Source organism: Mustela nivalis, assembly GCF_964662115.1.
Source record: "Mustela nivalis genome assembly, chromosome: 8".
NCBI classification, from domain to species: Eukaryota; Metazoa; Chordata; class Mammalia; order Carnivora; family Mustelidae; genus Mustela; species Mustela nivalis.
Genome location: NC_139027.1, coordinates 24,462,945 through 24,479,710, shown reverse-complemented (window position 1 = coordinate 24,479,710; position 16,766 = coordinate 24,462,945). Strand labels below are relative to the sequence as shown.

General features: G+C 42.9%; 1 protein-coding gene across 1 annotated transcript in view; it reads left to right on the top strand.

Annotated features, from left to right (window-relative positions):
* Positions 1–16,766, top strand: part of CAPN14 (calpain 14) — a 72,981-nt gene that overhangs the window by 21,045 nt on the left and 35,170 nt on the right. Inside the window, exons 2-3 of the mRNA XM_082742996.1 lie at positions 10,662–10,768; positions 12,939–13,062. The gene's annotated coding sequence lies outside the window, so the exon portion shown is untranslated. The remainder of the gene's footprint in view (positions 1–10,661; positions 10,769–12,938; positions 13,063–16,766) is intronic.

The following is a 16,766-nucleotide window of genomic DNA, read 5'->3' as shown; positions in this document are numbered from 1 at the left end:
TGGCCACGTGTAGGTGGCATCGTCTGTGGGGAATTTAAACACAATAATAAAACCAACTCAAAGTCAATCCGCTTTATGTTAGCATTCTAAACTGTGCCAGTGATAAACTCCTCCCCACAACGGTGGATGGCTCCTGTGCACCACCTTCCAGAGATGAGGACACAGTATGCACATGGTCCAGGCTGGACCCCTGATGCTGGGAGCAGACAGGGAGGGGCTGGAGAGGCAAAAGGGGCGGGCGGCCAAGAGAACGGTTAGGAAACTATTGAAACATTTACAAGACAGCGGCAATTAGGATGAGGAAAAGGCAGTATTCAAGACTTTTTATGGCATAGAACTGACAAATCCTGGTAAGCAATAAGAAAGAGGAAATGAAGGTTAGGCAGAGTCTAGGATAATTCTGAATTTTCTACTGCAGGAGACAAGATGGTTGGAGACACTGGTCCGCCAGTCAGCGGAGCCAGGAAGAGGGCAGATTTAGCATTTAAAGATGATGTGTTCAATTCCTGAATTATATGGTATATCTATATTTAATTTTTCAAGGACCCACCATACCATTTTCCACAGTGGTTGAACCAGTTTGCATTCCTACCAATGGTGCATGAGGGTTCCCTTTTTTCCACATCCTCACCAACACTTGTTATTTCTTCCCTTTTGATTCTAGCCATTCTAACAGGTGTAAGGTAGTAGCTCATTGTGGTTTCGATTTGCGTTTCTCCATGATTAGTGATGTGGAGCAACTTTTCATGTGACTGTACTTCCCGTGGTGAGCTCTGAGTAATGTATCGAATTGTGGAACCATTATATTGTGCACCTGAAGATGCTATAACCCTGGATATTAATTATACTTCCACAACAAAAGAATAACGATGAAAATAAATACAGACGATGTGTTCAGTCTGAAACGTGGTGGTGGAGAGAGCTGTGGGAGCTCCATGTGGTTAAGTACAGGGATTTGGGTAGGGATTGTTGGACATGGGTGCTGGCTAGAATCTCCATACCTACAGCTCAGAACTCTTGACTTCCTCTTTCAACCCCGGAACTGATTGCTTCTTTCTGAGCTCTTCACACTCCTGCTGGAGTAACCACTCGGATTAATATTCACCTTTGGTGTTGGGTGCCTGGGTGGCTCAGTTGGTTAAGCATCCAACTCTTGGTTTCAGCTCAGGTCATGATCTCAGGATCATGAGATCGAGCCCCGTGTCCGGCTTTGCACTGGGTGCGGTGCCTACTTAAGATTCTCTCTCTCCCTCTTCCTTTCCCCCTTCCCTATCACACATGAGCATAAGCACATTCTCTCTCTCTTTCAAAAAATATATATACATATTTCACCCTTGGTGTTTATGTTAGCACCGGCGTCTGAGCACAAGAGGTAACATTTGAAATAACAGCTCACATGGCCTGGAAATGGAGCCATCAGAACAGACACCTGCCTTCCCAGGACATTAGGCCTAAGACCCCATTTTATGCTGGGTGTAAAGATATAAAAAAGAGGGAAAAGATATTACAGTACATAAAGCCAACAAAACAGCTTCCAAAATACATAATTAATGACTTTACATCTGTAAGAAAAAGGAAAACATTCCAATAGAAAAGCCAATAGAAGACAAATGCCAGAAGACACAAAAATTACTCCTACAAAAGTGTTGACATGAATATCTTACAGACATCAGAAAAGATCTTAAACCTCAGTAGTAGTATCTGGAACTTGGGGAGGAACTTGTGGAAGTCTGGGTCTGTCTGAGGGGAGAGGCCAGGATGGCCAGAGTGTCAAGGAAGAAATTAGGGGATTCCATTATGGAAATATGTTAATATTTTAGGAACCAGTACAGCTGTGGTATTGTGTATCACTGAATGTCAGCCCCGAGTGTCGAACTTATGGAGTGCCTCTTGACACATCTAACTCTGGCTCTCAGTCCTGAAGCGTTCTTTGGAAAGGAACCGAGTAATAGTTCAGCATTCCTACATACTAGCAATAGTTATAAAAAAGAATTTTTCAAAGATATGGTTTACAAAAAGCAAAAAACCTTAGGGATAAATCTAGAAATCAAGAAAATGATAAAATTTAATGGAAAGATGTTAAAGAAGTTTTCAGTCAATGGGAGAGTCATACCATGTTTAATTATGGAGAGATTCTGGGTCTCAAAGATGAGAATTTTTTACAACATAATTGCTAGATTCAATAATTGATAAGATTTAAATTAAAATCCGAATAGGATTTTCCCTGGAAGTTAACAAGGTGATTCTAACAATACTCCAAGAATAGCTAAGATATTGAAGAAGAAGGCAGAGGAGGAGGAGGAACAGGGGGAGGAAGAGAAGAAAGAAGGGAGGGCGGTGAAGGAGAAAACAGTAACACCAGTAGAAACAACTAGGTGAAGGGAGCTTGCCCTAAGGGGCGTCATTATCAAGCTGCAGTGGTTAAGATGGTGTGGTTTTGGTGCAGAGAAAGACCAATAGAACAAAGACACCGTAAAAGAGCCAGCCAATGTGAAAACCCGATATACAGAAAAATTGCGATAGGTATCCCATAGATACGGCTACAGGGTCAGGAAGAATGTTTTCAGCAAGACACCGAAAGCGTAAACTGCAAATGAAAAGATTAATAAATTCGGCATTGGTAAGCGTAAGCATCAGTGCCCAACAGAAAAAGAAAGAGAAAAGATATTTACAATACATAAGACCTTATTAGTAGTTACAGAAGCGCCACGCACGTCACCATTTGATAACACTTGACACTCACTGATGTGGCCAAAAAATAAAAAAATGTTGGATGATACCAAGTGGTAGCCAGGACGTGGCACCGTGGGTACTTTCACACCCTGTGTGATGTGTAGATTGGCACACACACTCTGGGAAACCATTTGGCATTATCTGGCAAAGCGGGAAATGTGCATGTCCTCCGCTCGGCAGCTCCCCGCCCAGGCGTGATCTGGAGAAACTCCACACACGCACTGGAGAGATCAGGACCAGAAGGTTCATGGCGGCTCTCTGTGTGGGGCAGCCCAATGTTATAAACCACCAAATTTCCCCCCACCAAGAAGGTGGATAGAAACATTTTGCTGCCTTCCTATCATTAAATAAATTTCTTACACAATAAACTTCACATAATGAAATAAATATGATGCAAAAGAGAAAATGAAGGAAAGAGAGCAAGGGAGGACAAGCCAGCGCTGAAGAAATGAAGCCAGCCGGGGGCTCTACCGTGCAGCCCGAGGCCGCTTCTCTCAAGTCTGAGATCTTGCAAAAACCACGTACACTGTTCCTGGATGCGCTGAAGTTTTAAAAAGAGAAGTGAGGGAACGTAAGACAGTCAGGAAAGCCATGTCCTCTGGGGACAAGAAGGGGACATGGAACTGGAGAGAGGTTACACCAGGGCTCCATCTATATTTATGATGTTTTATTTCTTAAGTGTGAAAATGGATACTTGGCTGTTCATTTATAATTCCCCCTATCTTTTGGAAAAAAAAAAATCTGGTCCTTTGATGCACGAAATTAGATTTTTTTTTTTTTTTTCATAATCTGTGGTTCAAGATGAACTCTTTGTATTTGGCTCTTCTTTCTTTTTTTCTTTTTTGTTCTCTTTCCTTCTTTTTTTTTTAATTTTTTTTTTTTTTTTTTTTTTTTAAGTAGGCTCTGTGCCCAGGTTGGACCCTGAGATCAAGACCTGAGCTGAGACCAAGAGTCCGACGCTTCACCAATGGAGGCACCCAGGTGCCCCTGTGTCTGGCTTTTTTATTGTATTCTTTCTTTCTTTTTTCTTATCACAGTCTAAAATGACGTAATGGTGAGCCCATCATCCAACCCAAGGAGTAGAAAAACAAGCAATCATTTCCATCCACCTGTGCGTTCCTCCCCAATCCTCTCCCACCCTACCTGGAATTTATGGCGCTCGAATCCCTTGCTTTTAAAATTAATGTTAGCACATGTGTATGGAAGCCTGAGCAACATATCATGGAGGCCCAGGGCTTTGGGACTTAACAAACAGCATACCGGCCGCACGCAGTCCCCAGGAACTCCATTTTTCCTAGTCAGTGCTGTGTCAGCAGCATTGCTTTCCAGCCCTGTCCAGCCTCCAGGCGCCTCTCTCCCGCCGGGTGCCTTGCCCAAACCCAGCACCTGGCTCCCATGTTCTGGTTCCGTGCTGGCTCACGGAGGGTCCCAGTCAGATACCCTGCAACACAGAATCCCGGTCCCCCAACATCCTGGCTGGGTGAACTTGGGAAAGTGGCTTTGCCCTCCGAGCCCCAGCTCCCTGGTCTCTGGATGGAGAGTGTATAACAGGATTGTTCGGCGTGAAAGGAGACAACGGGTGTGCTTAGGGCTGTGTCTGGTCCACTGAGAGCACTCGGTGTAACCGTTCTACATCCGAGGATCTCTGTGACTTTCAGTCACCGTGTGTGTCCTGCCCTGTGTTCTGGAGCTATTTAGTAAGCGAGCACATAGGTCAGGGGTAGTTCTTTCAGTTCTTGTGTATCTAAACCGAAGATGGCTCACTGACTCAAAAGAATAGAATTTGTGGCATTTGCTATAGGCTCTTGGGAGTGACACTACAAAATAGGGGACTTTCTGTTCTCTTCCTCTTTCTCTGTCCTTCCTCACCAAGATCACCAAGGTCTGGCCAGAAGTAGAGGGAGAGAGATGGAAAAGGCAAAGGCAATTTGGAATAAAGGCTTGAGCCCTGGTTCAGGGAGGCTGGCAGAGTCAGGAGAGTTCACTGGGGGTCTCATGTGAACCCCTTCTGCAACCCCAGAACCCAGGCCCCTCTCAGCCTGGCCCCTGGGGAAACTATAGTCGACTCATTTTGTTGGCCTCCGTTGGAGAGATAAGTGCATCGAGTCAGCCAATACCTGTCATTGAGAAACAGGCTAAACTATGTAACCATCTTATGATAACATCCTCATCTGTGAGACCAGACCTCAGAATGAGGCTTTGCGGAGATAGAATAAAACAGCGTAAGTTGGGGACCGAATACAGTGTTTATGCATTTACATCTATCTAGCTAGCTAGCGGTGTAATTATAGGCTAGATCTGTAGCACTCAGTAAATAGTAGCTCACTTCCCCCTGAATGAATGACAGCTCAATACACATAAGGACAGGGAAGTCTGGCATAAAAATAAAGAAATTAGCAAATTGTGCTCCAGAAGTGGATAAACAGGAAAAGGGGATGAAGAAACAGGGTCAGGCTAGGTTCTGATGTCCTGTTGTCTAGGAACTGCTTTCCCCTGTCATGCCATTACTGCCACATCTATGTAGTTGCTGGGACATGTGTCTGTTTTGCATGCCAGCTCTCATGGGCAGGAACCTAGGTGCATTCCGTGGTGTACCAGGAGCAGAGCTAACCTAGAAAGTCCACCATCACAAAGAAGAAAGCCTCCACCATGGAGGCAATGGTGTATGTCTGGTTTTATGAAAATGCCTGCTTGAGGAGCCCCCATGGCTGCTTTCTCTCTAAGACCCTCATCTCCCAAAGGCAAGACAAATGAAACTTGTAGGATGTGAGCTGTGATTGGAAAAACTCCCCACCATCACCTTCAGCCTCAGACTCTGATTCTGGGGAAGGGGAGGAAGTGGAGCAGGAGAAGGAATTACTATTGCAACACAGGGTCCTCACAACAATCCTGGTGCCAAGATAGGATGTTTCCTGGGGAGGGACACTTAAGCACAGAGACGTTGAAAGCTTTGCCCACCCAGACATCTTCTACGGAGCTAGCTATCATCCTACATTCCTACTTTCCCCTCAATCCACAAAAGCTGTGAGGCAGCTTACCAAAATCTCCAGAATTCTAAAAAAATGATTTAACCCTTGAAGCAGTAGGTAGGAGGGGTATGGGCAGATAGGTGGCTGGTGCAGTGAGAATGTCGTTGGGAGCCAATGAGCTCACCCAGGGCTCCTTGGACATGAGCAGCACCAGTGGCTTCGGGCTTCTTGATCAAAGCAAAACAGAAGCAAGTTTTTGGTCCCCACCCAGATAGATGGAGCCTTTCCTGCCAGCAGTATTGGATTGCACCACTCTGCTAGACAACCTCCGTTGGGTGAGAAAAGTGACAAAACAGTGAAATTCCAAAAGCACAAGATTCCAGAACTGGAAGGAGCCTGGTGTGCTCGCATTGAGTCCAGGCATCTTTCCCAGGTAGTAAGTTTTGTCGGTCTTCCCAGCAGGGGGAGCTACTGGAAGCTCCTGGAGGAGGAAGGCTGGGTTTTCATCTCTCAAAAACTAGCCATCAGAAAATCCAAATCAAAACCACATTGAGATACCACCTTACACCACTTAGAATGGCCAAAATTAACAGGACAGGAAACAACAAGTGTTGGAGAGGATGTGGAGCAAGGGGAACCCTCTTTCACTGTTGGTGGGAATGCAAGTTGGTGCAGCAACTTTGGAAAACAGTGTGGAGATTCCTCAAGAAATTAAAAATAGAGCTTCCCTATGGCCCTGCAATTGCACTGCTGGGTATTTACCCCAAAGATACTGATGTAGTGAAAAGAAGGGCCATCTGTACCCCAATGTTCATAGCAGCAATGGCCACAGTCGCCAAACTGCGGAAAGAACCAAGATGCCCTTCAGTAGACGAATGGATAAAGACGATGTGGTCCATATACACTGTGGAGAATTATGCCTCCATCAGAAAGGATGAATACCCAATTTTTGTAGCAACATGAATGGGACTGGAAGAGATTATGCTGAGAGAAATAAGTCAAGCAGAGGGAGTTAACTATCATATGGTTTCGCTTATTTGTGGAGCATAACAAATAGCATGGAGGACATGGGGAGATGGAGAGGAGAAGTGAGTTGGGGAAATTGGAGGGGGAGACAAACCATGAGAGACTGTGGACTCTGAGAAACAAACAGTTTTGGAGGGTGGGGGAATGGTTGAGCCTGGTGGTGGGTATTAAGGAGGGCACGTTTGCATGGAGCCCTGGGTGTGGTGCATAAACAATAAATCTTAGAATATTGAAAAAGTGAAATAAAATTAAAAACAAAAGCAAAAAACAGTTGCCTAGGGGTACCTAGCTGGCTCAGTCCTTAGAGCCTGCAATGCTTGATCTCAGGGTTGTGAGTTCAAGCCCCATGTTGGGTAGAGACTAATTGAGAGGGGGGAAAAAGACCCTATCTCATGGCTATGGCCAGCCCTGAACTTCACTCACAGCTGAAGTCGTTCTTGATGAGCAGAGACTGGAAATGTGAATTTTCTACAGCCAGCCAACGATTATAAGACAAGAAGGCCATGACCATCCCGAAAGGTGCATGGGCAGAGGGAACCTGATAAGGAAGAGGATTTTTTTTTTTTTTTAAACACAAAAGCAGACAACAGTGGCAGTTATAGCCTGCTCACGTCTTTAAAAGTCAGTTACTCAGCTGCTACCTCGTGCTTTGTCTCCATTCTAAAGTTGTATGTTTTTTAATTTTATTTAGTTTGGATTTTGTTTTCTGATTATAGATTTTTTTTACTTACTGAAATTTAACAGAAAAAGCTATTGATTTTATTCTTTATGATTCTTTCTCTTACTACACTAAACTTGGAATTCGTCTGCTCAGAAACTTGAGAAATTTTTTTTTCTCGAAACTGTCCTGTAGTTGGACGTTTTTCTATGTAACTTTTTAATTCATCTTTATCTTTGTTGTTGTTATTGGTGCACAAAGTTATGGAATGACTCCAAATGCTTGAGCAGTTCTCCGGTAAATAATTTTCCATTCTCTTTTCCATGGCAAGTTTTCTTAAAGATAGATTAGTACAAATGATTGAAGAACCTAAAACCTATTTCAGAATTATATGTTCTGTTGCAATAACTGATTTGTCTATTTTTAACAACATGCCATTAAAATGATTTTATGATTTTATGATACATTTTTTAATGATTTTATGATACATTTTAATATCTGGTATGAATATTCTCCCCCTCCCTTACTTATGTGATCTTTAAATTTCTTAGATATTCTCTTTCCTCTTGTGCTCATTTTCTTCCCCCTCTCTCTTACTCTCTCTCTTTTGCGTAAAGCAACTAGGCTGTTGTCCCCAGGCAACCTCATACCATGAGTATTTTACATATCCTAGAAAGCTAGCCAAATGTTTAAGTTGGAATGAATGCTAATATTCAACTACATGGAAATTTCATTAATTGAATTAGTCAATGGTGGACAGAGAAGTCATTTGCAGAATTGCTGTCAACAGTAATAAAAGCTCTGTTTCAAAGTTATCTGTTTTGTTTTAGTGATCATCGATGAAAGATGAGTATTTTTGTATATATGTCTTCATCCATGGTTTTATTTACTGAATATATTTTATATAAATGGAATTATTGGGAACATTATGAATGCTTTTGGTACTTATCACCAAATTGCTTTTTGAAAGAGTTACATCAATTTATATCCCTATCATAATGATAACAGAGTTCCTAAGGTTTTTCCACTCTTTAACACTGCATGTAATTAATTAAAAGTGTTCACCAATGTGGGAAGTGGGCAATTATATTTCATTTTATAAAATTAGTAGATGCATAATTACAGAAAACTTGAAAATTTTCTTGTTTATTAACCATGCATATTTCTTCCATAATTGTCTATTTTTGTTTATCCTTCATTTTTCTAAAAACATTTAATGTTTTTCTCATTGTTTGGAAAAGAACTCCTTATTTACAATAAGGACATTAATCTCTCATGTGTTTCTTTATCCAGAGTAATTTTAAAGAAATTTTGTCAATTACCTTCTCTGTTCTCTTCACTCCTCTGCAAAATGGAAACATTAGTTCTATTTTGTTTTAATCAGCGTCTCATGAAAGCCAGGAATTGATTTTAAGAGCATGAACACTTTCTTGATATTTATTCTTTCCATCCAAGATAGGGTGACTTCCCATTTATTCAAATATCTTCTCTATTTCTATAAACTGTTTGTTGTTCCCATCAAACAGGTCAAAATGTTTCCTTTAAGATTATTCTGTTAATTTATATTTTTATTGTTACTCTGGATGAGCTAAATCTATCATGATAACTTCTGACTGCTTATTGTTACATATAGGAATGCCATTACTTTAAAAAAATTAGTCTTAAGTATAGTTGTTTTACTTAATACTCATTAATAAAATAATTTTAGTTTATTCTTAGGTTTTCTAGTTATATGAGGATCATACAACTAGTGTTTTTCCTCTTCATTAATGCTATTTTAGTTTATAATTATATTTCATATTTTGGATTTTCAGGACAATATTGAAAATTTAAAGAAAGAGTATTCTTGTTTTGTTCCCCATTCCTAGATACCTATCTAGATTCTTCTTTCTATGCTCTCTTTCTATGCTCCCTTAGCTTGAGAGTTGTGACCTTTATCAACACTTTTTTCTTTTTTGTCAGATAAAACATATTCTACTAAAACAGACCATCTAGAGTATAGCATCCTCTCAAATAGAATATGCATGTATTTGTGTGTATAGAGAATCCTACATACCTAGTTACATGTCCATGTTATGTAATCCGAGTGTTCTCGTTTAGAAGCCTGGGTAGCTTGTGGTGTGTTAGTAGGAATGAGACCGCAGGAGGATCTTGGGGAGTTATCTAGTGACAGCTACCAGAATACTGAAGCACTTCTCAGTATCTTCTCAAAGGATGGGATATCTTCTCCCAGGATGGGAGAGAATTCAGATGTTAAAGAGACACGAGATCTAATTTATGGAAAACCCAATGTGAGTCAACGCTTAGAGGGAGCTGCCAAAAATAACTATAAGGTTCTAACTGCCTGAAGACAAGCATAGGAAATGATGACGGTCGGTGTTCGCCAAAAGCCTGACAGATTGCAGGCACAAGGCTAGGTGTTTTCGCACAGATGACTCGTCGTTTTCACGACGACAGTTCAAAGAATCAAGAGAGAAACTGAAATTTAGTCCCTAACATGCAGCAGAGCGGGGGATGTGCTAGAGTTTTTACAAAGTGTAGGGTCTCGAGCTGAAATAGTATACCCCAGATGTGGCCTGATGTGGCATGTCTAACAGTGAGGGAGGGAGTCCTTACATTGTATCATGAAGCATTTAAGGAATTAAACATTTTAAAGCTATCCTTGAAGGGCTATCACATGGGAGGGAAAACACTATGGATCTAGGGTGAGCCAAAAACAATCAGTCTACTACTGTGATACGACCCGCTTGCGGATTTCAATTACTGTCTGTCTGCATGCGGATAATCGTGACCATTCCTCACTCCAGCCCAGGCATTCCCTGGATGTCCTGTAGAGGGCAGACACTCAGTCCCGGAGGTTAAGGGGGTCCTCAAAGACCTTTTTCTGTGAGCACTGAATCCAATCATTATGGACTAATCATAATCATTACTTTAACAAAATGCTTTGAGTGCTGATTATGTCCTGGCCCCTGAACGAAATATGTTGTATTCATTGAACACAATATTGGTCAAATTCTCCCACTAATCTTCCCAGTATGTGTGATTACTGTGTTGTATTAGAGTGAGACCCTCAGAGGTAAGTTAGTTCTCAAGCTATCCGCCTGAAACTGGTATCCGAAGGGGTTATGGGACTAATAAGCCCAGCTGTAACTTTTTACCCAGGACTTTCTCATTTGCCTTTAAGTTTGGCTGACTGGGGCAGATTTGAGGCATTGTCCTTCTGTCTCTGAGTTTGGCTGCCTCTCGAACAATCTCTTTCCTTTCTGCTGCTCCAGGTCCCAGTGATTGTTTCCACCGTGTGTCCAACAGATGAACTTGGGTTCGGTTACACAAACTGTAAATGGAGTCAGATTCAAGCTTCCAGGTTCATCTGGCTCTGAATGTAAGTATGCTCTTTCTAGGACACAAATGTCACCATTCCAGTGTGGGCAGATCAAGGGAGGCCCAGACATGAGGACCCTGTAGGTGACTGATGTTTTCATGGATGCTGCCTCGTTCCAGAAGCCTTTCAGAATGATGCTTTTCAGTGAAAGAGATGTTCATTTTGTTCATGTTTTGAAAGGCACACACCAACCCTTCCTTGAAACTGTAGGAGGACAACCTGTTTCAGCACAAATCCCTGCCATGTTCCCGTGGAAGACTTCTGCCCACATAACTCCCTAAAAGCCATTGTTTTCTGGATGTAGAGAAAGCCCTTATTTTGAGGACACAAGGTTGAGGATGGCAAACAGACATACTTGCTAAGGTTAGGAATTGCAGAGTCTGCAGTCTGAGCGCTAGAGACCCCGCTTTAGATGGTTACTTAGGACCAGACTCTCAGGAATGGGAGCGGCCATATTGGCAGCCCAGCTGGGATGCTGCTGACTTCGGGATGCTCTTCCCCTCCTTTCCTGGATCTTCTTTCTTGGGCGTTAGGCACTGGTCTTACTCATTTTTTGTGCTCCTGGGATTAGTCATGGTTTATTGACCATGGGGACTTTCTCCCTAACAGAAACATTGCCACCACCTCTTGGGAGGAAATATGGAAACTGTGCTGTTTTCCCCAGCAGTTACTTTTCTCTCTCATGAGCATCAAAATGGCAAACAAACTTTCTGCCAAGAAGGATAGGCTAGGTCATAAGTCAAAAGGGGGAAAAAAAGCGACCAAAACAAATATATAAGTAGAGGTAAAATCGTAAGACGCTCAGGGGAAAAGGATGACGGGAACAAAGTCAGGGTCAGGAAGAAGAAGGGTTTGAAATACATTCCATAGTTGTGTATTGATGTGGCCGAGTTTAATAATGCCAAGAACACCATTAAGTATTGAGGCAGAAAACAAGGTATACATAATGAGACATTGAAAGAAAAAAGTCTAGACAACATTTTTGTTTGTTAGGGAACCAGACTCAAAGCTAAAAAAAGAAATGAAAACAAATCATGCTGTAGACCTTTTTAAATTTTTCTGTCTTTGGGGCACCTGGGTGGCTCAGTCATTTAAGTGTCTGCCTTCAGCTCAGGTCATGATCCTGGGGTCCTGGGGTTGAGCCTCATGTGGGGCCCACTGCTCTGCAGGGGACCTGCTTCTCCCTCTCCCTTGGCCTGCCTCTCCCGCTGCTTGTGCCCTCTCTCTCTCTCTCTCTCTGTCAAATAAATAAACAAACAAACAAATAAATAAAATGTCCTGCCTTTGGACAGTCTTTCTTTGGAGGAGTAGTCAGTAGTTTCATAATTGTGTGATTTCTGGGTGGGCTAGGGAGGCCCATCATGTGAAAGGGATCTCCCTCAGTGGCTTATTGTTAATAGATGAAGGTCTATGCTTCAAGGTCTGTACTGTGTGTTTATTTTTTAAAGATTTATTTATTGGAGAGAGAGGGAGAAAGCAATCGAGTATGGGGAGGGGAGGGGCAGAGGAATGGGGAAAGAGAGAGTCTTAAGCAGACTCTACTCTGAGCTCAGAGCCTGACATGGGGCTTGATTTTACAACCCTGAGATCACCTCTTGAGCCAAAAACGAGAGTCAGGTGCTTAACTGACCGTGCCAGCTAGACGCCCCAATCAAGGTCTGTATTTTGTAATCGAGTCATGGGCACTTGACAAATCAACTATTATTAGCCATCTTTTCATGAATTCGTTTATCAGATTCTTTCCAATGGTCTTGGAAGAAAACGTGAAAAAGAAAGAGACAGGAGTGCTGGATGAATGCATGTTTCACAAACTTACTATAGAAATGCCAACATATACTCCCCACTGAGTGAACCGTTAGGTGCCTGCCATGTATATGCCCCAAGTATTGCCCCAGGATGACTCCAAAAGCTATAGAAACCTGCTCGCCTGGACCCCTACTAGATTAGAGAAGAGGGGTTGTGAGGACATAACCAGAATGGAGGCTGATAGAAGAGGGTTCTTGCTTCTGCTTCCATGGAATTGCTTTCCACCCAAGATTTAGTGACCAATTCTGCCCCAAGACTGGGGAAATAGGTAGGTCCCAATTAAGTGTTTTGTTGTGGTGGTAGTTGTTGTTGTTTGTGGGTTCTTGAAGTCTGTTTCAACAACTTTGCTTATTTACCTTTCTAGGACCAGTCTCCTTGCATCCTAATACCATGAAGGTGCTCTCTGCCCCGGACCTGCTTTCCAATTCGACAGTTACCAGATGTGCTTCTGCTACCTTTCTAGGAACCTATCTGTGCTCTGTAGCCAGGTAATCATGGCTGTTTTAGGCCATCTCCGATGCTGCCTGCCTTCCTGGTGCTTAACCTAGTGTATTTCTATAATTCTTCACCCTCCCAGACCTTTCTGGCCTGGCTCCCTGATTTGCATGGTTTCTGGGGCACCCCCAAGCCCTTCCCAAGGACAACAAATCTTGTCAATTCAAGTTCACTTGGGTTATGAGTTAGAAATAAGTGTCCTTGAAATTCTGCTGAGTTCTCTGATAATTTAGGAAAACACTTTCCTATTGAAAACAAACAAGCTTGTCTGTTTTTATTTCCAAACTTTGTAGTGAATTAATTTGTTTTTTTTTTAAGACTTTATTTATTTATTTGACAGAGAGAGAGAGACAGTGAGAGAGTGAATACAAGCAGGGGAAGCAGGAGAGGGTGAAGCAGGCTTCCGGCAAAGCAGGGAACTTGATGCGGGGCTCGATCCCAGGGCGTTGGGATCATGACCTGAGCTGAAGGCAGATGCCTTATGACTGAATCACCCAGGTGCCCCTGTAGTGAATTTCTTAAAGGATATTTTCCTATGACATTCTGAAAATATTTTGAATATAGAGAAATTAGGAACTTAGGCCTGAGAATTTACTGGAGTCTTGGAGAGGAATTAGCCCACAAAGTCTCTTTTTATAATCTTGGTTTTTGGAGAAATTTCTAATGCTTAAAAGTTATATATGGAAGCATCAGTTTTTCCTTCCATTCTTCTGAACTTGATGGGGCCCTTTCTCCTACTCACAAATCAAATCCCTTCTCTTTACCTTATTTGATCCTAGTTTTGAAAACATGTCACCAACTGAACAAAAATCGAGCAAGAAAGACGTCAGAGAATAGGACAGCCTGTCAATTGATTTCGTGAAGCTTTGGAGCTGTTGTAACTACCCAGACCTTAAATTCTCATCTAGAGGGCTGCCAGCAATAACTTCGCCTGAGCTGTGATGCCTCATGATTTTCTGGTCTTACGCTTATATCTGCACGGAAAGGAATCAATGCAAGAAATGGTTAGAGCTTGTCCGTATGTATTCTAGTAGTTTTCCTCATTTATAGTTATGTAAAAACACAATAGTTTTACTTGTTTTTTAAATGTGAGTTGAATTAAACAACAGAAGTGACCCGTGTGAGCATGAACGAACATTTGTGAGCTGTTACATTTACTGTGCTTGGGGCCTTAACTTCATTCTCAACCAGACTTTTTCACTGATTATTTCACTGCCTGAAATTCTGACAGTCAGGAATTTGTCTAGATAAGAAGCTCCCTATTTTTTTTTTTTAAATGCAAATCCTTACAGCAAGGTTAAGGAGGTGTGAACTCTTCACACATTTATGAAAACCGGTTCCATCTGATTGTTTCCGGGTGGAGGAATGAGAGTTTTTCTAGGAGGAAAGGGAAGGAGCCACTTTGGAGAGAGAACTTAAGTTTGTGCAGGGCACTTAGAGTGTCCATGGAGTGGGGTAAGAAGGTGCCAGAGACAAACTTGTTTTCCTTTGAATGTTTGCTCAAGGCAGGTCCCAAGCAGAGTCATAGAATGTTCTCACAAAAGGCTGAGAGGTGGTGGGGTACCACTTCCTCGTTTTATGTAACTCAGTCGCAGAGAGAGGAGGTGACTTGCCCAGCTTCAGAGTCAGCAGTAGAACTTGGACCTGAACCCACATTTCTTAACTCGTGTCAGCGCTCCTTCTCCAATATTCTGCTGCCTTGCAAAGTTAAGGAGGCACTCCTTTCCTCCTTGGATTTTCTGGTAGGACCCAGAACTTGGCAAGCGCTCAGGTCCTGCTGCTCCAGACCTTGCAGAAGCCACCAGAGCTCTCCTGGGGGACTTTAGCACTCCTCAAGCCTTGTTTCCACTGGAAAATGGACTCCTGGTCCTAAATCACAAACGTGTTAACCTGCTTTTGGTTTACAACCCACTCCTGGGTCAAGGACTGCCCATGCTGTGCAAAGATAGAAGGACTCACCCCCAGGTGAGGAAGGGTCATCTGACTTCTGAATAACTGTTAGTCATAGCGCTTGTGTGAGAGGCCAGTGAGCCTCCCTGACCTTGTTTCCTTCACCCCAAACAATAAGTCACAGGAGGGTCAAAGGAGGAAATGGCCATTGGGCCTCGCCCTCTTCCACACAGTTTGTGACAAGCCCAGTGATGACCTGACAAAAACAGCTCTGACGTAGAGTCAGTCCCGGCTCTGTACCAGGCGTGGAGCAGGAGACCCAAGGTTGAGAAGCAGCCCCGGCCAGAAGTTCCTGAAACTATGGCCGGTATGAGAGAGAAAAGATCGGTGCCAGGGTCCGGGGGGATGATAGTGAAAAAGTTACACGTGACATGTAACTTAGAGATCAGTCATAACGGTGGTCCTTTGTATACACTTAGATCCCTGCGGTTTTTACAGAACATTTTCCTATTTGTGACCTGATGTATTAGTATTTTTTTTTTAAAGATTTTTTTATTTACTTATTTGACAGAGACACACAGAGAGAGGGAACACGAGCAGGAGGAATGGGAGAGGGAGAAGCAGGCTTCCCATGGAGCAGGGAGCCCAATCAGGGGCTTGATCCCAGGCCCCTGGAATCGTAATCTAAGCCAAAGGCAGATGCTTAATGACTGAGCCACCCAGGCACCCTTGATGTATTATTAAGAAGGATAAATTATTGTGCTGATTTTTCAGAAGAGAACATTGATGTTTTCTTAACCAAACAGAATCTTTTGATTTCTTTTGATTTCTAAAATCAGAAATCGTTTGATTTCTAAATCCACTACTCCTGCTCTTCGCACAACACCCTCAGACCAAAGAGTATGAGGGTGTTGGCTGTTTAAACACCAGGTGGGGGGCACCTGGGTGGCTCAGTGGGTTAAGCCTCTGCCTTCAGCTCGGGTCGTGGTCTCGGGATCCTGGGATCGGGCCCCGCATCGGGCTTTCTGCTCAGCAGGGAGCCTGCTTCCCCTTCTCTCTCTGCCTGCCTCTCTGCCTACTTGTGATCTCTGTCTGTCAAATAAATAAATAGAAAATCTTAAAAAAAAAAAATAAATAAACACCAGGTGGGCCAAGAATTCAAAGAGCTTTGAACTTGAGGAAAGCTTTGGACTTGACTTTGGATTTGGCAGAGAAACATGGTTTCTTGATGGATATGATGAAAAGCTTGTGGAATATGATGCATCCGGGACTGAGTTCCACTCTGCCGCTTACCAGCTATGGGAATTTGGTGGGGTTACCACTCTGTGCCTCACTTCCATATTTGTGAAGTGGGGATAATAGTATCTCCTCACAGAGTTGTGGAGATTTGGTGAGATGCTGCGTGCAGTGTACAAGCATTGTACCGGGCATGTCACAAGGGCGCAGTGTACGTTGGAATGTTGGCTGTTGTCCTACTCTGCTCAGAAGGCCATAAGAAAAGAACATAGATTAGGGGGCTTCTGCAACAGAAATTTATTTTCCCATGGTCCCAGTTCAAGGTCTGGCAGGCTCAGTTTCTGGTGAGAGCTCTCCTCCTGGCCTGTGGACAGTTGCCCTCTCACTGTACCTGCACATGGCCTTTTCTCTGTGCATGTGCGCACACACACATGCACATACACACACACAGAGACCAGTATCTCTGCTGCCTCTTCTTAGAAGCATGCGGATCCCATAGGATACAGGTCAGTACGACCTCACTTGTTTCCTTATTTAATACAAATACAGCTATACCAAGGGGTTGGGGTTT